Here is a 22441-nt window from a genome sequence, read left to right as displayed (position 1 = left end):
TCTCAATTCAGTTATGAATTAACTCACAGAATAACTCAGAATGTAAAAAATGATTTGAGCAATAGCGCTTTCAAAATGCGGAATACCTTACGTCATAACCTAAAGGGCTAAATTTAGTGAAAAGTTTTCATGGTTTTAATTTGAAACTTAACCCTATGTATCACTACGAATTAATATCGGTCATCGACTACAATTGCATAGGAAATGTTTACTGAGTTTTGTAGATCTACCTTATCTGTCGTTTATGAATTTCGAAACCTATAAATAGATGCATTGAAACTCTCTCTCTCTCTCTCGTTGGTTTATATTCGTCCATCGATCGATGGACGAACCTGTATTTTTACGTTTGTTCAGCTTTTTATTTTCTATGCAATTGTTTGTTTAATTATATATACTGTGATATCTTACGTAGGCCAAGTGTATCATCATATTGAATTTTTATTTTCAATGCTCGACGCTGGCCTAAAATGTTTTCAAATCTATTTTATGGGTGACGAGGAGCAGAAATGAACATACGCTGTCTCTACAGTGATATTACGCAGGTTGAGGAGAGAGAAATTGTGTCAACCTCGGAGGGATTTCTGAAAAATCATAACCAATTGGTCTAGTTGTTCAGTATTATTTCCAACAGGTTACAAAACGACCATTACGTTATTATCATTAAACCTTCCAAAGTACATATAATGTGCCAAATGTTAATGAAGTTGCAGTTGTTTTGTTAGTAAGAAGGAATTAACAAGGAAATTAGCGCGATGATCTTCTATGCATATTGATTGATGATCCGTGTCACTAAAAGTAATAACTTTCTCCATTGCTGCCACCTATCTCGTTAATATATTATTGATATGAGCACAAAAACTCAGCGATTACGAAACATCATTTTAATGAAGCAAGCCTTCAATATGAAGACTGGATCCATTTACCTGAAGCTCAGACTAGTGACATAATGGGGCAACTGATATCAACAACATCGGTACCGCATATATTCTTCCATCATTATACACTTGTTGTCCGCGTCATATGCAAGAATATGTTCAAGGCTCTATGATTTTTGTGCGTGTATACCGTCGACCAGATCTGCTCATCATATTTACGAAATAGAAAGAGGAATTAAATTAAAATTGTGTTTTTGTCATGGAAAATATCAATGCATCGCTTATGCGTTAGCTTCAATTTATCCGTTTGCCTTGAGTTGCCTGTTCTAAGTTCTTTTAAGCAGGGTTTTGAAAAGAACATGATTGTTCCAATTTAATTTATTACATTGGCCATTGTCAAAAGGGTTCATCAGATATAGTTGACTTGAAACAAGAGTCAACGAACAATGTGTTAAAAGCAACTAATCAGTTAAATATTTAACCAAAAATCAGATAAACCAAAAACAGTTGGAACTAAGAAAAGAGCTTGAAGCTGTGCTGTAGCACATGCAAGGTTCATCACAAAATATCGAGAAGATACCAAGGAAATTAAGATAAGAATATTTTGGCAACGACGACGAACTAGAAAGAGAGATAGACGAACAACTCGAGTGGATAGAAGTGAAGAAATAAATAGAAATACGAGATGAGATCTTCCCCGCTGGTAAGAAAATATCAAGGAAATATCGTATACAACATACGCAAAAATAAGCAAACGTACAGAACTCGTAAAACAAGGTGCAAGAAGATAAAGTTCCTTCTAACCGAGTACGGTTCAAAGTTCTGTCAAATAATTACGTTAACAGTACTTGTAAAAACGAAATAGATTATAGAAGTACAAAGAAACTCTGATTCAAATGAAACAAAATGAAGAAAATAAAATTCTATTGATTTTAGTCACGTCAACATCTTCAATTTTTTTAGTGACAGGACCTACAGCTTAACGTGACGGCTACGAACCACAGTCCTCAGCATTAAGCCTACCGACTGGCGAGTGACCAACTTTAGAAGTCATCCCAGAAGACATCCGGTCTTACCCATCCTGGTTACTGGCGTCATTGAGATCATTTTCCTTGTCAGATTTTACACTCTTGCCTAGAAAAATCACAAATATTAAACAACCACAAACATACAAACATACATTTTACGACCATGTCCCAGCAGGATTCGAACCCGCAACTATCGCAATAGTAGAAAGACCGTTCTGCCGCCTTTACCATTACGCTACCAAGCTGGCACAAAATAAAGAGACGACGAATAATGCGTTTAGTGGTCACTGTACACCAGTCGAACATCGACCAAGTGTACAGAGTAAGAGCGGTTGTTGAACAGGCATTCGAAGAAAAGAAATACTGCATTGCAATATTCCTGGACATCTCACAAGTTTTTGATCGGGTATGACCTTTGGGACTAATATACAAAATGAGCAAATTGTTTCCGCGGAATTACTGTCTACTGCTCCCATAACATATTTATGAAGGAAAATTTATACTTTCATACGAAGGGGCATTCTGAATACTTACACTTATTTCGACTGGAATTCCAGAAGGTAGTGTCTTGGGATCACTCTTATATCTGCTCTATACTCCTGATATCCCAACAACAAAAGATACAGTACTTGAAACATTTGTCGACCAAACAGTTATCATGGCGAAGGATGTATCTCTCTCTCTCTAAGGCTATAGGACAATTACAAATAACGGCCAACAAGATCTACAAATGCACTAGGGACTGGGAAATTCAACTTAATAACTCCATATTAATTATGTGTTGCGGCGAAATGATAAAAATCTAATTATTCACACACTTCGCTTCACTTGACGGATGTTTGATACCTCAAGCAGAATCAGCTAAATATCTGGGAGTATATCTCGATGGTAGGTTAAACTGGAAACATCATGTTAGGCAAAAAAAAAAACAGAGAGTTTACCGGTTAGTCAGAGGATACTCTCAACTTGACCTAAAATCAAAGAGATTGGTTTATCAGGCAATTATAAAGCCAATTTGGACCTATCTGGTGCGAATATGGGGTTGCACTAAGACATCAAACCAACCGGTAATCCAGCGCATCCAAAATAATATAATTTACCGAATAATTATCAATGCTTACCACCATGTAACCAACGAAGACTTGTAAGATAACCTCGAAATCAAATGGGTATACGAAATGATCCAAGGTTTTGTTTTAAAACATGATATAAGGTTGCTAAATCACAGCAATGTGGAAGCAATACAGCTATTGGAGACCACGTAGGAAATCATTGTCAATTGTCATCAATGTCATATCTCATCTCTGGAAGAGCCTTAAATCTTATCGTTTTCCCGGAGGTAAATTGAAAAATAATTAATTTGTAAAGGTATATGCTGTAATATTGTTAAAATATAAGGTCATTAGTGATTTGATGGATTTGACTTGAAAGGTATCCCATTAATTATAATAATATCCTTCATTGACAATCACGTAAGAAATATTTACTGATTATTGTAGATTTACTTTATGAATCTTATCTTTTGTGAATTTAGCAAGAAGAGGAAATATTTACTAAAAGGCAGACATCACGTTTTGAATGGATGCATTGAAACTTTCCGTCTTATTGGCCTTATATTTGTATTTTATGTTTATACAGGTTTATTTTCAACGTAAATGTTTATATAATGTATATACATAAACATTTTATAATGAATAAGCAAGTACGATTTCTTTTAAACTTTCGAGCAAGGTTATGAAATTTATCAGTGTGTTACAACTCGTTGAAACTTTACCATATGGGTGATTAACGCTTTTTACTCGCTTCTACTCGACATTCATTAAATGATCTACAATTAGGCGGACTTTTTCAATCAGATGATGCCCCTATCCTTTTAAAGCAACTCCATCAAAGGAAAATCGAACCCACTCTAGTAAGAGACCCCATCGATAATTTTTGGGGCAATATTATTTAACGGTAACAGGATAATATTTCCACATAACGCAGTGTATAAAAACGCAATGCTTATATTGATAAGATTATTTAAGTTTTAGTAAAAAAAATTCTGAATTAAACTGAACAAGCGGTGGAATAATATTAATGTTCAATAAACAGAATGACAACTTAATTTGTAAATTTTTACACACTTACCTTACGTTGAAACTATTAATTTGCTGGTATTTGCGCTATATCAGTGATATCACTAAATATGGAGTAACAATGGTCGTTTCTGCTGATGTCTTACCTCTCTTGTAATTGTAAGTAAGTAGTAGTAGTAATAATAGTAAATAACATTACTGAGTGGACTAAGAAATGGCGAATAAAGTTAAAGACCACGAAGTCTACGCATGTGCATTTCACTTTCAAAAAGTATATTACCAGTTAGTGATAATTAGTTCTAGAGTAATTTCGTATGGGTATACAGCAAAGTATTTGAACATGACACTGGATGCCAAACCTAAATATAAAGAGAATAAACAGACATGAACAAAACTTTGTATGAGGCTTAAAATTTAGTGGTTGTCAGTCGGTGTGCATCTATGGGGTCCAGCAAAGAAATCCATTATAAATATGATCCAAGCTTGTTAAACAAACATTGTTCGCAACGTTGTTAAGGTTCCAAGGATCTAAGTGTACCAAACGCTAGCGAAAAAATTAAACGGTTTGCGAAAAATTATCAAGTGAGGTTACGTGAACATAAAAGTATGGAAACACTTATCGACAACAGAATACTTACCCAGATATTGGAGACATGAATCTATAGAAATAATATTGTTAAATTATGTGTGAAAACTGTGCCGTATTTCCAAAATATGTGGAGTGAACCACTCGGAGTACATCCATCAAAGGCTAATTAAGTTTTGATTTGAAATATTAGATCTGTTCTTTAGGTATAATATGAAGAAAATATTGCTAGGTAGTTGTAGTTAATAACTGCCGCTGTAATAAATGTGCCATGTGTTTTTAAATACAAAATGACAGAAATTGTTGCAATCAGTGCCATTTATTAGCCATAATAACAAGTTTGAGATAAAAATAACAAATAATTTTAAACATGTCGGTCGAGATACAAAAGTAAAAGACATCTCTTGGTATATAAGATTTTTAGAAAATATTTGTCATCGTATCACATTATATAGTGGTAATTTATTGAAAATAATCGGTCGATTGATTTGACAACATATTCTGATACATTAAATTTTGTAAGCCCATATTGAAATATTTCTAGGTCGAGACGCTTAAATATCCATTTGATTTTTCGTGAAAAACAAGTCGCCGTTCATTGAATTAAAATAGATTGGCGTGACACAGAAAAACATTTTTTCAATTTATTTCTATTTGTTCGATTTCTTTGTTATGACCGCATTTTTTACAGTTAATAAGAATAATGTTTACATCTCGAGAAAATATTTGAATGATGACCCATTAAGCAATATAATTAATTTAATTTAAGCGTTCAATAAAATAATGTTAGATTGAAATAGTATTTAATGTATGACAGTAGTGTAGTCCGACTCGTAAGATTAGTAAGGCTCCATTACTTTTGGTAAAAAAATATTTTCAAATGAAATTCAAAAGTCAAAACCCTACACGTTTCATACCATTTATAATCTACTATTATGTATCACTAGACTGATTTGATGTTTACTGAATATAACGATGTATTTGCTGCTGCAGGTATATAAAATAGAACTTGTTATTAAATATTTATTTCATCATTGTCATACCTAACCAAATCTCGAACAGAATGTCTACTTTTCAAACAAGATAGTGTTGCATGATTTTTGAATCATTATATGGGGGGATTGTGGACGCTAAAACAAAATAATATACAAAAGCTGTACTATTAGAATTAGTTATTTTTTTAATTTTGAAAGTTTAGTTATATACTTTAGTTATACACAGGATCAACATTAATTATAAAATGAGATCAATTGACTACAATACATGTTTTATAAAAAAGTAAAATCTTACTCCTTAGGTTAATCACGGTTAATCTAATGTATTTATTTATGGACAAGATTCCACATTATACTCTGGAAAAAGTCTTATATACTTTTCATAATAATAAACGGAAAAATAGTAATTTTCTGGGCTAGTTTCCAAAGTTTTTGATCGACTTTTCGTTTTCTTTAATGTTTTTGGTTTCATGTATTCTTTATTTGTATTATTTTTTCCTCTTGTGTCAGATTTTTTCTTTTTCCTGTAATTTTTTGATATTTCTGTTTTAAGTTTCTATCCGGTGTGCTGGTAAAAATGACATAATGTTTTAGCCGTTTGTTACGATTAGCCTGTAGAGTTGGTACCCTTATTATATCAACAAGTGATACTGAGGAAGATTGGCACATCACCCCTGTATATTTCATTTGTGGATATTATGTGGGTTGACTTTAGCAACATTGCTAGAGAGTTGATATCCTTCCTGAGAATCTGTTTCCTGAGAATGTGTTTCTGGACTGAAAATACTATAATTAGTTTTACAAAGGATTATCGGTTTTTGTGTTTGGAAGTGGAGTTTCTGGTGGAATGATATCACATATAATAACCGGTTTAATCTGTATTATAGATTTTCTCTGATTTAAGTGGTTATTTAGTCACGAGTATTTTTTAATTTGAATAAGGTATTTGTTTCTTTAGAACTTATTACTGTGGCTCTATTTAATGAAGTTGCTTTTGACCTTCGAGGTGATATATCAGGATGTTTACCTATAAAATTATAATAACAATCCATGCTTGTCAATTGTGTGTCTTTGTTGAAATTCAGTTTTATGTTATTACCTATGGAAAAATCAAAAGCAATATATCGTAAAGTAGGTATCGTTAGTCCCAAGAAGGTGTTACCCGATTTTAAAATGAATTCGGCTAGTTCGTTTTCTTGAATTTCACTAAAAACTGACTTCTAACCTGTCTTTGAAATGGCAGTTGAAATACTCTTTTTCACCTCATCATTTATTTGAAAGCGAAATTATTATTATCGAATTTATCACTTTGCTCTCACTTATTCTATACTACGTAGCACGTTAAAAATTAGATGAAAATTCATAAAAATATGCTAGATTGAAATACTCGTATAATTTTCAATATAAATATAAATAAGAGTACTAATAAAGTGTTGTTGCACTAATGTAAGTCTAATATACAAATAAACCTGATATTTAACTGTTGAATTATACTGCAAATGTAATTGTGTTTAGCAAATAAATAATTACTGTTAAAATAATATATTTATATATAGTCTAGCCACTATGTTTACACATAGACGCCATTTATAAATACAAAATTGAATTCTTATGTCCTCTCTTGATTCGACCATAAATAAATGAAACTGGAGAACGAAAATGTGAGTGGTTTCACATGTTCGAATTGATGATTGGATCTCCATCAAACAAATATTTTTCTTTCTACATGGTATCGTTAATACACCAGAGAAAGACAAAAGAAAACATACAGAGAATGATTAAAAATATTTTAATTAATATATGTGTTACCAACATAATAATAGGTTAATTGAAAAGTCCCCGGTCTGACACATAGATGGTGATTCAAAAGATGCGTGTATTAATTTGACAGCTATCGGATCGTTAGTTTGTGAATTATAGCATTTTGAGTGAAGCAACTTTTCTTATTGTGAAAAAAAATGGATAAAAAGGAATTTCGCGTGTTGATAAAATATTGCTTTTTGAAAATAAAAAATACAGTTGAAGCAAAAACTTGGCTTTATGCCGAGTTTCCGGACACTGCCCTAGGAAAATCAACTATCAAGAATTGGTATGCTAAGTTTAGACGTGATGAAATGAGCACCGAAGACGGTGAAGACAGTGGACGCCCAAAAGAAGTTGTTACCGACCAAAACATAAAAAAAATCCACAAAATGATTTTGAATGAGCGTAAATTGAAATTGAAAGACAACGTGTACATCTTATCGTTCATGAATATTTGGGTATGAGAAAGCTCTGTGCAAAGTGGGTGCCGCGCGAGCTCACTTTTGACCAAAAACAACGACGAATTGATGATTCGGAGCAGTGTTTAAAAATGGTTTGTAATAAACCCGAGTTTTTGCGTCGATATGTGACAATAGATGAAACATGGCTCTATTACTTTACTCCGAAGTTCAATCGACAGTCATCCGAGTAGACTGCACACGATAAACCCGCTCCAAAGCGTGGGAAAACGCAACCGCTGGCTGGCAAGGTTATGGCGTCTGTATTTTGGAATTCGCATGGAATAATTTTCATTGTCTACCTTGAAAAGGGAAAGACCATCAAAAGCGACTATTACATAGCGTTATTGGACCGTTTGAAGGACGAAATCGCCGAAAAAAGCCACATTTGAAGAAAGAGAAAGTGCTGCTTCACCAAGACAATGCACCGTGTCACAAGTCAGTGAAAACGATGGCAAAAATCCATGAATTGGGCTTCGAATTGCTTCCTCATCCATCGTGCGAAAAGTTGGAGGGTCGCTATAATCAGTGTATATCACCCTTGAAGGGAATTATGTTGAATAAAAAAAACAAATTTTGCCAAAAAATATTTTTACTCTGGTAGGCCGAGGACTTTTCAATTAACTTGTCAAATGCAATTTCAATATGAAAATATAATCAGAATACATATATGAATAACCCTAATATATGAATGTCATATGTCATAAATCAAAGAACAAAATTACACATAGATAATACATACTCACCTCACATTATTGTCTTTTTTACAGTCTTCAAACAACTTGTATTTCGAACCCATCTAATTGAAGATCGTCTAGTATGATTACTAATCTTAAATTGGTAACAAACTATGGAAACTTTGTGAACTCTTTATAACCAGGGAGAATGGACTTTTTTAGTTTCCACACGACATTCAATCATTAGTTGTTCCTTTTGTGTTAACAGACAATAAAGCATTCCCATAATATAAATTTTTCAATGAATTTTGATATTGAAATAATAAAATGTGGCAAATTGTATTGTAAGTAACGTAGAAATTAACTAAATTTGTTAAAAATATTTTTTCATCACTCACGAAATTTTGTGGTTTCTGGTCCAATGTATAATCTTTTATGAATAAAGTCTGTTTTGTGGCTGCCCATTATTGATCATTTACATAACTTTTACAATTTTGTTGCTTCTTTGAAGTATTAGTCAATAATACTGCATTAATATTAATTGAATTGAATAGACGTTAATAACGTAAAACACACAGTGTCGGCTTGGTGGCGCAGTGGTAAAGGCGATGGGACGGTCCTCCTACTGTTGCGATAGCCGCGGGTTCGAATCCTGCTGGGACATGGTCGTAAATTTATGTTTGTGAATGTTTAACATTTGTGAATGTTCTAGGCAAGAGTGTAAAATCCGACAAGCAAAAAGGATCCCAGTCACGCCAGTAACCAGGCTGGGTAAGACCGGATGTCTTCTGGGATGATTTCTAAATAATTTCGCCAGTCGGTAGGCTTAACGCTGAGGCCCATGGTTCGGAGCCCACGTTAAAGTTTAGGCCCAGATAAACCCATAGTTGGTAAAAGGATCATTTGTTAAGGAGACATAAAAGGAGACTTTAAAATATATAAAAAAAAACACACACACAGTAATAATTTTATTCGATTTTCGATTGATTTCAAAAAAGGAGGAGGTTCTATATTCGACTTTATATTTTTTTTTAATGTATGTTTATATTATGCTTATGTATGTTTTAAAGTTGTTCAGTGCAAAAGTCGTTCAGCTTGCTTTTTAAGCATTAACCATATCATATGGGATGCCGCAGAAATATTATAAACAGCTATTTCTTTCGTGTAGTCGAAGGTTCGATTCCCGGAGGTGACTTTGTGTTGTTTTAGTTTAGTTAGAACATTTCTTAAATCACCTAGGCTAGGTTATGGACCCCGGCGCCTGAAACGTTCCTTATTTTCAATCTTTGTTTCTTTATTCCTATTTTTCTTCACACCTACTGCATCTTTATTTGGCCTACCTATTGTAATAATTAATAATATAACTGTGTATTTTATTGAGTAAATATCTAACGCTAAAAAGAGGTAAAAGAGATATTTTAACAAAAAAATTTAATCGACTTCAAAAAATATATAAGGAACTCACTAAAAGGTGGAAAATAATCAAATTTAGATTTTTAACACAAACAAAAAAACGTTAAAATAAAATATGTACATAATTTTTGTTGTAATAACTAAATGAAAATAATCAAAAACCTTATTTAATATATTTACTAAGCGTATTTTATAGTCTACTATATACACGCAATTTAGCTTAATACCTACCTAAACCTATTTATCTAGTTAACAATATTATTTTAAAATATATAAAAAAAACACACACACAGTAATAATTTTATTCGATTTTTGATTGATTTCAAAAAAGGAGGATGTTCTATATTCGACTTTATATTTTTTTTAATGTATGTTTATATTATGCTTATGTATGTTTTAAAGTTGTTCAGTGCAAAAGTCGTTCAGCTTGCTTTTTAAGCATTAACCATATCATATGGGATGCCGCAGAAATATTATAAACAGCTATTTCTTTCGTGTAGTCGAAGGTTGACTGACTGACCATCATAATTAGTAACGCACTCATATCAATAGAATTAGACAATAATAAATCAATAGCAAAAAGTATTGAGTTACTATAAATATAATTTGTATTGAAAAAGTTTCAAATATAAGATATAGACATTTCGAATATATTCTTTTCATATTCTTATATTTTGTATTATATCTTGCTTCTTTATTTATGATATTATGTTTCTGATAACCCTCGTAAGTATATAATTTGATACAAAAGCCCGTTGATCTTTTGCAGATGTTCTATAGACCGTACATAATATGTGCATAAGTTACATATTCAAGTTTATAGACGCGTTCTTTGATGTAAGAAAATTCCATTGAAATTAAATCAGTTATAATTAACTGGTTAAGAGCTTTGTGTTAATCAAATAATATTCAATAAAAAGGGACTGTTCCTCTGACGGTTTTGATTATTAATCGAATAATATAGTAGTATTAATTATGATATAACAAGAATATGTATAAACAAATAGTCTTCGTATTTATGGTTAACAATATCAATATATAATATCACAATAAAGTTACTTTAAATAATAAATAAATAAAGTTTATTATTTCAGTGATAACAATCTCCTTTAACATTGTGGCTCAGTTTTAGCATCAAATTAATTGCAAACCAACAAGAACTCATATGTTTTAGTACTATTACTATAATAATGAATAAAAAAGATTTAATATGAATAAATATTTGTATATGAAAGTTGAGGTGTTCGAGTGGTTAAGGAGATGGAGTTGAAATCCATTGGGATTGCCCCGAATCCATGCCCGCACAGGTTCGAATCCTCTCCGTAGCGTCTATTTTTTTAGGGCTTTTGTGCAAATATGTAAATTTGATACTATAAATATAGAATTATAGTCCATTCAAAGTTTTTTGTAAATACGTCATCAAGATTCTTAATGTATTGCTTGCCGCAATTTGTAAATTCGTTTTAGAATCAGACAATATTTTCCTTTTCATTTTATTCTAGTTAAATAGAGACACAATGCGGCATGATTAGTTCGAACACGTAAACAAATGAGCTTGTCAAAGTCGTCCGGTTGTCAGACGTACGCAAAATTCTTGAAAGCAATAGTGATAAGTGTAGTTTTTAGGTGTACTCTAATGTTAAAATGAATTATATTTAATAACATTTTTGTTCAATTATTTTATTTCCATTAGAATTTTCTTGTATATTAAAGCCTGTTAATACTGAATTAAACTCAGAGTTGATGCGGCAACATTGTGACGTTCTGATGTCACACATTTAAATGACGTATTTACAAAATAACTTTAAACATACTCTAATCTTTATATCTTTATCTATATATCTTATATCTTAGTCTATATCTTTATTATTAATATGGAGGATTAAGTGTTTTTCTTAGCTTTATTTTCGTTTTTATATCACTCACATTCAATAGATTTGGTAACATATTAGGTATACTTACAAAAGCTGTTATAAAACTCAACTTAATTAATACAGCTTTTCAATTAAAATATGTCCCAAAGTTTGAAAAATGGCTGAGGTTATTATGATTCTGAAACCTAGAATATCATTGTCATTATTTATAGACCTATTAATAATTCTATACTTCCAAATGAAGGAAAATCTTATCAACTAATTTCATTGCTACTGTTGTTACCAATATATATCAATGATATATTTTTTAAATGTTATCTAGATGTTAATATGTTGATATTTTATTATGTTCAGTAAAAATATGGAATATTAACAAATTATTTACTGTACCAATTTGATGCTCCTCGTCAGCACGTTATGTAGGTAACATATTGATAACAGCATAGTGTTTGCTTTAAGAGCTTTTTAAGAAAGTGTGAATCCAAGGTGTTCTAATTACATTAATAATAAGTAATTTTATATTATTTAGTTAAGGCATATGTAGTAGAATTTATTTATTATTTTATTTGTTGGAATCAGTGATAATGGTCTTAAATAGCAAGAAATTAAATAATTCATAAAAATATTGAAACCAATGAAACTGTAGCTGAGGTGTCCGAGTGGTTAAGGAGATGGACTTGAAATCCATTGGGCTTTGCCCGCGCAGGTTCGAATCCTGTCCTCAGCGATGTATTTTTTCAGTATTACTTCATTATTTCTTTTCAATTTAATTTTTATCACTAATGATCTAGTATCTGAATGAATAGTATTTTTAGGCAATTCGTTTAGTAGCCATTTTCTTTACTGTTGGATCTTTCTTATTAGTTCTAATTGGCAACAAAATCACCACTTTCAAATAACGGAGTAGCATCTTCAGAAGCCTTAATTCAGTAGGCAAGTAATGAATCTTAATTTTGATAAAATTTCAAAATTCCATGGTTAGCGTCTGTATATATTAAATAAATAAATGATAGTAAATAGGAAACTGCCACTATATATAGGCATATGTCTAAACCATTGAATTTAACAGTTAGGTTGTTCAACAGTTGTTTACAAGTTATTTGTTTTTATCCTTTTAAATAATAAATATCTTTGACAAAATTACTAACAAGCATTAAATAGATACCTAATAGTACCGATCAGGCCTCCATTAATTCGTCGAGCATTAGCTTCAATTATTTCTTTAATTATAATAATATAGGAAATACAGGGTCATTAGTTCATTCTTTAATTTATATTTTATTTTAAAATTAAATTTAAATCCGTTTATAATATGACACGCTTATAGCATAGGATTTTTCCGATATTTTTGATATTTAAACTAATCTCTGGGTGTTATAAAACTCATATAACTAAAAATATTACACCTATACCATTAACTTATACTCATAAAAAAGCTTGTTTTAATATACGGCGAAATTTTATTTGATAGGGAGACGTTTCTTAGATTTCAACTACTAGAATTATCAGTTTTTTGCTATATTCACGCTATCCGGATAATGTATGTATGTACGTAATATGTATAATTGTATAATGTATGTTGTAATAGGGCAACATATTAAAATTAAAATTGTCTTTTTTGTCAATATCAATTATAGGTTTACAACAACGACAAAGGCCAAAGCTTGGTTTAAATTAAGTTTATTTAAATTAGCTTTGGGAACTATCACCTGAAACTAACTATAGACTCTTTACTAGTTGACTATTTTTTACTATCGACTATTTCAGTCGCTATTTTTGGTTCGACTTATTTTACTTCTTTTTACTAGTGACTATTTTAGTCGATATTTTCTGTCTGACTGATGTTATTACTATTTAATATCGACTGTTTCAGTCTTGTACTTCTAGATACTATTTTCGGATCTACTGGTTTCATTCGACTGATTCATTCTGTCGTCCTAGTCGTGAACTTAACAAAAATATGCCGCATTTAGGTTTATATAGTTTGGTATCTAATATATTTTGTATATATTTCCTTAGTTTTACGATTTTTTGGTAGTCTGTTTGTAAATAACAATATATTGTATATTAATATGGCAGCATTTTAGAGCGATATTTTTCAAGATTGTTAATATAATGGGGTAAAAAATTAAAGCTATGAATGATAATAGGCAATAATATGTAATATTTCCCAGAAATTGAATTGATTCGAAATGATTTGAAGAAGTTTTTAAGTAGCAGTTAAATTTCGTAAAGAACATTAACCGTAAAGAGGTAATAAACTACATTCAATATTTATACTAAATATTATTAATAAATAAATTTTCTGATAGGAAAACTTTAATATTCAACAATTTATTTTCTTAGCTATTAAAAAATACAAGAAAATAATGAGCCGGCTTCGTGGCGCAGTAGTAAAGGCAATAGGACGGCCCTCCTACTGTTGTGATAGCCGTAGGTTCGAATCCTGCTGGGGCATGGTTAATTAAATTGATGTTTGTGATTGTTTAACATTTGTGATTGTTCTTAAGCAAGAGTGCAAAATCCGACAAGGAAAATGATCCCAGTCCCGCCAGTAACCAGACTGGGTAAGACCGGATGTCTTCTGGGATGATTTCTAAGTTGGTCACCCGCCAGTCGGTAGGCTTAATGCCGAGGACCATGGTTCGGAGCTCACGTTAAATACTAAGTCCAAATCCATAGTTGATAAAATGAGACTTTAAAATATGTAAAAAAAAAGAAAATAATGATGGTCGCGACACTTTTTAGTTAAGATTTATTTTATCAGCAGGTAAGGCAGATAAAGCTTTTTTACAATCTATTTTTATTATTTTATAAATTTTCAGTAGAATGATGCATTCAGCTAAGCGTTATATGATTTGAGAATATTTTGAAAGAGAATTCTCAACTTCTGCTATCTGCAATCCTCTATTTGAAGAATTGGTATTTGATATTACAAATAATGCTAATAAGGTTACAAGAGATTATCACAAAATAGATATATTCCATTCTAACTTCAAAAAATACAAATACAGTACTACAACTAAAAATTTAATTTCGACACAAATACTGATGAAGAATGTATTTCATCTCAAGATATTTGGATAAGAAACTAGCTAGAATGAAAGAAATAATTACGCCAGGTGCTACAAACTACAAATTAAGCAGTATATGTAATTGCGACTTATTTGGCCTTTAGAAAACCTATTAGAGGTTTGGCATGCTCATAAAATGGTATTACTTGATTCATATCAGTTATGTTAAAATATTCTGCTATAAAAGCAATATCTGTCCCTTCGGAATAAGTTTTTTCAAAATCTGGGCAAATTATTAATAATCAAAGAAATCTCATGACGGGAGAAAAGCTGAACATGTAACAGTTCAAATGAAAAGTTTCCGTCCTGACACATAGATGGCGCTACTATAGTTAAATCCATATGTTTTATGTTTAGCCTTAACTCTTATAAGATGCATGTATAAATTTGACAGGTGTTGGATCATTACTTTGTGAAACAGAGCATTTTGAGTGAAGCAACTTTTCTTGTTTCTTTTAAAAAAATGGATAAAAAGGAATTTTGCGTGTTGATAATATATTGTTTCTTGAAGGGAAAAAATACAGTTGAAGCAAGAACTTGGCTTGATGCCAAGTTTCCGGACACTGCCCAGGAAAATCAACCATCAAATTTGGTATGCTAAGTTTAGACGTGGTGAAATGAGCACCGAAGACTGTGAACGCAATGCATGCCCAAAAGAGGTTGTTACCGAAGAAAACACTTAAAAATAACCATAAATTGAAATTGAATGAAGTAGCAGACACTCTAAAAATATCAACTGAACGTGTACATTATATCATTCACGAATATTTGGGTATGAGAAAGTTCTGTGCAAAGTGGGTGCCGCGCCAGCTCACTTTTGACCAAAAACAACGACGAGTTGATGATTCGGAGCAGTGTTTGAAGATGCAACAGTCGGCTGGCAAGGTTATGGCGTCTGTATTTTGGAATGCGCATGGAATAATTTTTATTAACTATCTTGAAAAAGGAATGACCATCAACAACGACTATTATATAGCATAGGACCGTTTGAAGGACAAAATCGCCGAAAAACGGTCGCACTTGAAGAAAAAGAAAGTGCTGCTTCATCAAGACAATGCACAATGCCACAAGTCTTCGAAAACGACGGCAAAAACTCATGAATTTGGCTTCGAATTGCTTCCTTATTCACAGTATTCTTCATATCCGGCCCCCAGTGACTATTTTCTGTTCTCAGATTTCAATAGATGCTCGATGGGAAGAAATTTTCGTCTAATGAAGAGGTGATCGCCGAAACTGAGGCCTATTTTGAAGCAAAGGACACATCGTACTACAAAAATGGTATCGAAAAGTTGGAGGGTCGTTATAATTAGTGTATCACACTTGAAGGGAATTATGTTGAATAAAAAAAAAAATTTGTCTGAACAATGTATTTTATTATGGTAGGCCGGGGACTTTTCAATTGGCTTTTTATATTATATTTTTGTATAGTGATTAAAAAGCATTTTCGTTCAAAAATAAATAAAGCATTTATTTTATTTAAAAAAGCTTTAGTGTTTATTATGCGATCATGTTTTATTATGTCATGCATTAGTTTTTTTTGATGATTATTCTTTGATGATTAGCGATTATTCTATTCTAGATTTCGTTTAACTGTTGTATAATCAATATTTATTATAGTATGTTGTTTAAAAAGAGCAATTAACATATTACGATCAAATATATATATACACATCTCCGTCCCTTCTTCTCTCACAAGTTATACAGCAAAAATTGCTACATCTTCGTCTGACATCACGAATGGATAAAGACAGTTGAAACGTGCATTTGGAAATAGTAATTATTTATATTAATTATTAGTAACTATTTTCTAGTTTTTACCATCGACTGTTTCGACTGTTTTCAGTCGATAGTTCCCAATGCTGATTTAAACCTTCAGTATAGATTTGCATCAGCGTTCAACATGTCGCCACTTATTTTTGTGAAATAAAAGTTTTTGTTGTTTTAACCCTTCAGATTTTATAACTGGTTTACGTTCCGTTAACTACATTCTAATAATCTTAAAGTATGTCATATGTGTTTATTAAATCTATTATATTGGTGGAACTTTTATATTAAATATACTTTTGAGTGCTATTGTTTAGATGTGTAGATAGTTATTTGGAAGTGACAATATTATTTTTGTATTAGTATTTTTCTGAAGTAAAAAAAAACTATAAGAACCTCGACGTCCGTTTTCCAACAATGAACATTATTTATAACCGCAATATCAATATCGAATATTTAAAACTTTTGTTTTTATTGTATATCAATGTCATATATAATAAACAGTTTCGAAACACTAATTATTCAACCCGTATCACTGTCGACGTATCGTTCGTTGGTCAGGACGAAACGTATAAATCAAAAAGTTTCTTCCAAAAAGTGGCGGTCGGTAATAGTGGGGGTGTGTCGAAGCAGAAAGAAAATTATAAGGAAGGGAATGAAAAAGGGCTTTTTATAGGGCCAGAAGCGATATAGACGGTTAATTTATAAATTATTTGGTATTAATCAAATAGTTTTTTTGTTTTAGTTAGAATTTAGCTAATGTAAGCTATATTATTTAAGTAATAAATCAAAATTTATGGGAAAAAATCATTTATCACAAATTAAAAGAAATAATAGGTGTGTTTAGGCAAGGTTCTAATAGTATTTTTCTTTATATTTTCTCAACACTTTTGTGGATAATTTTTAAATTTCATATTTTTACATGTATCTTGATAAATAGAGGACTTGGTTTAAATTTTGTCGTAAAACAATTTGAAAACGGTAAATATGAACAGAGTTAAAGTAATGTAAACAAGTTGTTTTTACTAACCATTCATTTTGATAAACATTAGTAACTAGATTACTTTTTGTTTATGTCGAGTTGTTCGATTTCGAGTTATATATTTGAAATATATTCACTGTAATGAACATATTTCAGTTATGATATTTCGCTGATATGAAGGCGAAGTGTCAATATAAATAAGTGGTAAATCATCCAATCTAACTGTTATGTCCCATTTTAGTATTACTGTAATATTCAGACCATATTTTTTTAGTGTTTTGCGACTGGCGATTAAATATATATAAACTGCAAAAGTTTCAAGTACAAGAAGTAATGAGTTAGTCCAGAACTGAATCGACATCAAAATGAAATAATCATTGCATATCTTGCTGTGCATATAATGAGATCATAAAAGTGTTATATACGACGAGCTGCTAAATCCGAATGAAACTGTTGCTGTACATATCTACCGACGTCAATTGAACAAATGGATCGATGTATTGAAGCAAAAAAGTATACACTTTTCCAGCTCAAATGCATGATTTTGCTGAATCCAGCGCGTTTATAGCGCCATCTCATTATCACCTGTTCGGAGAAGAATCGAACAATCGAACTACGTTCCAGACGTTTAACTGTTTCTCAAACGAGAAAAAAATCATCACAGTATATGCAAGAGCCTAATATATAATCATGTTTATGTGCCATATTTGCCTATATTTTTTCGTCTTTATACTTCCTGTGGGTTTAACATGTGTTAATATAATGGAAGTAAGTTAATTGAAGTACAACGATTATTCCCAACTCTACTGCGTTTTATTTTTAATTATATATATATATATATATATATATATATATACATATTTATTTATTTCGATAGAGTTAAAAGTCATACTTTAAGGAAGAAAAAAACTGGGTACATCTTTTTAAACTATTTGAAAATATGAGAATAGAGAAGTAAAGGGATCGAAAACGATAAAAGTTTGTTACTTATCATAACCGCACAGATGAAAAATTAGTTATAAAAATTTATAAAAATAAATTATAAAAGTATTTAGAAAGTAATAGTATGTATAATAATAATCAAAATTATTTTAAATATATCTAACATTTTTTCTTATAATAGCATCGGTTATCACTAAAACCAATTTTATAAATAATTATTTTAGTTTGTCGTAACATTATTGATAATGTAATATACTGTATTATAATATATATATATATATATATATATATATATATATATATATATATATATATATATATATATATATATATATATATATATATATATATATATATATATATAGATGAATATGACGAATAAACCATATTTTATAACCAATAATAATATTTTAAATGCACTTTAAAAAACTAAAGTAAAATATTCCGTATAATCATTTGATCTATGTCAAACCATCCATTCCATCAAACCTCAAAAGCAGCACGCCTCAAAGGAGTCGCATTCCTTTAAAATGACGTAAGTTGCGTAAAATTAGAGAATGAAGCGAATTACAAAGGACGACGTTTGCGGTGGATTTTTTGCGGAACTGAATTGAATTTCCTAGATTGAGGACGTCAAACCGAATACGGACAGAAATAGTTGCACGGAAAGAAATATACTTCAAACAATGGACAAACATGCATTTTACATATTGAAAATATCTTCAGCAAATGCTTGAAGGTAGAGATATATTCAGTTCTGTTTCTATTTTTCCCGAGAGTATTGGTATTTTATTATATCGGTAGTAACTCTATGGTTGATAAAATCTAATATAAAATATGGCTTTAATATCTAAAGATATATAAGGGTAGCTAAATGTTGTAGTATTTTAAACATATTATTATTAATTTATTTATTATTATTATTTTTATTATATTATAAATAGTAGACACACGTTTTATGCCGTTGTTTAGTAGTTGTTTGGAAAGTTAAATTTAATATTTCAAGTTTAAGACAAAACTATTTTCACATATACAGATATATTGCTATTATTTAACTCCAGGTATGCGATAAGTTCGTTACACTAATATTTAGTTGAAATAAAAATATTATTCTATTTTAATGCCTCGTTGAAATAATAGAAACAAGTCTATCAAAAGTAGTTGAATGATACGGATGATACTAAAAGGCAGTCAATTACTATACGGCCGATAGTCGTTTTCAGTTGGTAGTTCCCAACACTATCTAAAACATTCAAGTTCTATATAAAACTGATTACATAGGCTTTGTGCGTTGTTTCATTATTATGAGGGAGACTTACCAATATGAGGAAGTGTACCACTATGAAATAAAACCCGATTTCGACGATATAACCATCCAAATACTTAAACAATTTCGTCAGAAACCGTTTATTGAGCTAACGAATATCACAAGCTCCATCTACAGGTTACAAAAAATTGCATTTATCTGGAATAATGCCTATATTGTTGTTATTCCCGAAATGTTAGAATATTAGCACCCTCAAACCTCTGTCCTTCTGAGCTTATTATAAAAAATTGTTGAGGAAGTAATTCTCCACACTCCTAAGCTGTATGCTTCAACAGTCAATCACGCGTCAATTAATTATGCTGAGAGGTTATTAGACAAAGTAAATTACACTTTTCATAACTTCTTAGACCTCGCTAAGGGCTTTGTTAAAAAATGCTTCTGTGGTTTAATTTTCAACGTATTAAAGTTTGATATTTGCACTGTAAGTCCCATAAACTCGGTATATTCATACTTGTAAAACCGATTATTCAAGCCAAAAGTCAAGGTAGATTATTGTTATACACAGTGTATTCTACTCGCCCTATTTAAAATCTACAAGGCGGATATTCGTAAAGTTGAAACTGTATAATTCGTTTTAAATGCAATAAAATGCAATGTAGAATTACCGATAATACAAATGCGTGTTTTTTAAATTCCAAGAGCTGCTAAATATAACAAACAATTTGTTCAAATTTTGGAAGCCGAAAATTTATCCGCAAAATACAATCTTTCATCGGAAATGTTCTCTTGGTTACAGCAGGTTAATGGGAAGAGTTACAGCGTTTTGAGAATACTGTTACCTGCCTCCTGTGTAGATTAATCCTTTAATCAAGCCACTAATCTATCGTTACTTATCAGACTGTATCAGGATATTATATGGTATGCAATTATGGTATGCAAACTGCAAGTGTTCGATTCGATCCATTTCGAATCTGTTACCGTACTATAATGTTGCATAATTTGCTACAGCATGGTAGTAAATAATTAGATCTATCTCCTGTTATCTAAAAATTATCAAATGGATTTGGTTTTGCAAAACGGCACATTGCAGTTCGGAACAACAAAGTTTAACAAAAAAAAACAATGATCATGAATCAAAACAATCTAAACAGTGGTCTAAATTCTAGTATTTATTTTTCAAACGATTTCATGTTCAAGTTCAAGTGTTATCATCAGTATTGTGATATATAAAAGAAATTTCGGTAGTATATTACCTCCGAAGTAATGAAACACTAAATAATGATATACAAACATTATTATTTCAATCTCTTAGACAAACTATATGCAGAAATTCATGAAAAAAGAGCTGATTGAAAAGAACCTCATATTCCGTTAACTTAATGTACTAGCATCAGCTTAAAAACCATTACTGAAATCGATGAATTGAGAAGCAAATTTGACATTATTTAGTGTATTCATCAGGTATAGCCCCCTAGCTTCTCGCACACATTAAAAACTTCTTTGGTATGTCTAGCGAAATTTAGTAGTGTCTTTTGCATTTTAAATATGTACTATATTGTTTCATTTTACTATAAACATAACTAATGAACGTATTCCCAAATGATTTAACCGCTTTGCAAAGTGTTATTCTTGTCAGAGGATTACATTGAAGAAAATATTGCATAAAGGGTCAGAAACATTAATCAACGGCCTCCTGTGTAGTAAAACGATATGGAGATATAAGTAAGTGAAGTCGTAGTCCTAGACAAAGACATAATAACACTATACTCGAGATTGATTTCCATGTCCTAATTTTGTAACGATATTTTGAACGGCTTAGGACGAATAAAATTAAATTTCGTTTGAGGCTGTAAAATATATTCTGCTAAGAATGCAAAGAGAAGTGTAAAATATAATTAGAAATTAAATATTATATTAAAATAGCTTTTGTTAATATTTTATTGCTTCGGTATTATTCAGAATTTATATTCAATTAACCAGGAGTATATAGTAGCTCTTTATTCAAAGTAAATATTATTAAAATAGGAAAATACTATTAAATACACATTCTGTTATATTTAGTAATAAAAATACACGGTATATTTTAACAAAAATAGTCTAGATAATTGCGTTTATTACTTTTGAATTTATTTTATTGCAATTAAATAATGTTATCTTGTCAAGATTCTTTTACTTACTCTTTGATTTAAAAGAAAATAATTTTATTTTTTAGTAGATAATAAAACTCATTTAAGATATTTAGTGGACCCAATAAGATTTTTATGTTATTGTTATTACTATAGTTTACACGAACAGTCAAGATCGGTTCATTTCATCGGTCATTTTCAATATATATCTATTTCAGCTATACGAACTGTTTAATCTTCATTCTGTAAGTCTGTAACATCTTTAGCTAAACCTGCAATGCAAAGAGAAGTGTAAAATATAATTAGAAATTAAATATCATATTAAAATAGCTTTTGTTAATATTTTATTGCTTCGGTATTATCCCAAATTTATATTCAATTAACCAGGAGTCAAACAAATATTATAAAATAGGCAATATGCTATTAAATTCACATTGTGTTATATTTAGTAATAAAAATACACGGTAATATTTTAATAGTACATACACGATAATATTTG

The 22441-nt window shown here is 30.6% G+C and overlaps 1 non-coding gene across 1 annotated transcript; it reads left to right on the top strand.

Moving 5' to 3' along the window:
• Positions 1-12432: 12432 nt before the first annotated feature.
• Positions 12433-12514, top strand: TRNAS-UGA (transfer RNA serine (anticodon UGA)). Its single transcript has one exon. It is a non-coding gene; the product is annotated as a tRNA-Ser (tRNA).
• Positions 12515-22441: the final 9927 nt, after the last annotated feature.

The sequence above is a fragment of the Rhynchophorus ferrugineus genome, unplaced genomic scaffold, assembly GCF_030347505.1.
Source record: "Rhynchophorus ferrugineus isolate W39M unplaced genomic scaffold, kcgeb_rfMv2 rfM1, whole genome shotgun sequence".
Taxonomy (NCBI): Eukaryota; Metazoa; Arthropoda; class Insecta; order Coleoptera; family Curculionidae; genus Rhynchophorus; species Rhynchophorus ferrugineus.
The sequence above is the reverse complement of the archived record's forward strand: the minus strand, read 5'-3'. Positions and strand labels throughout refer to the sequence as shown.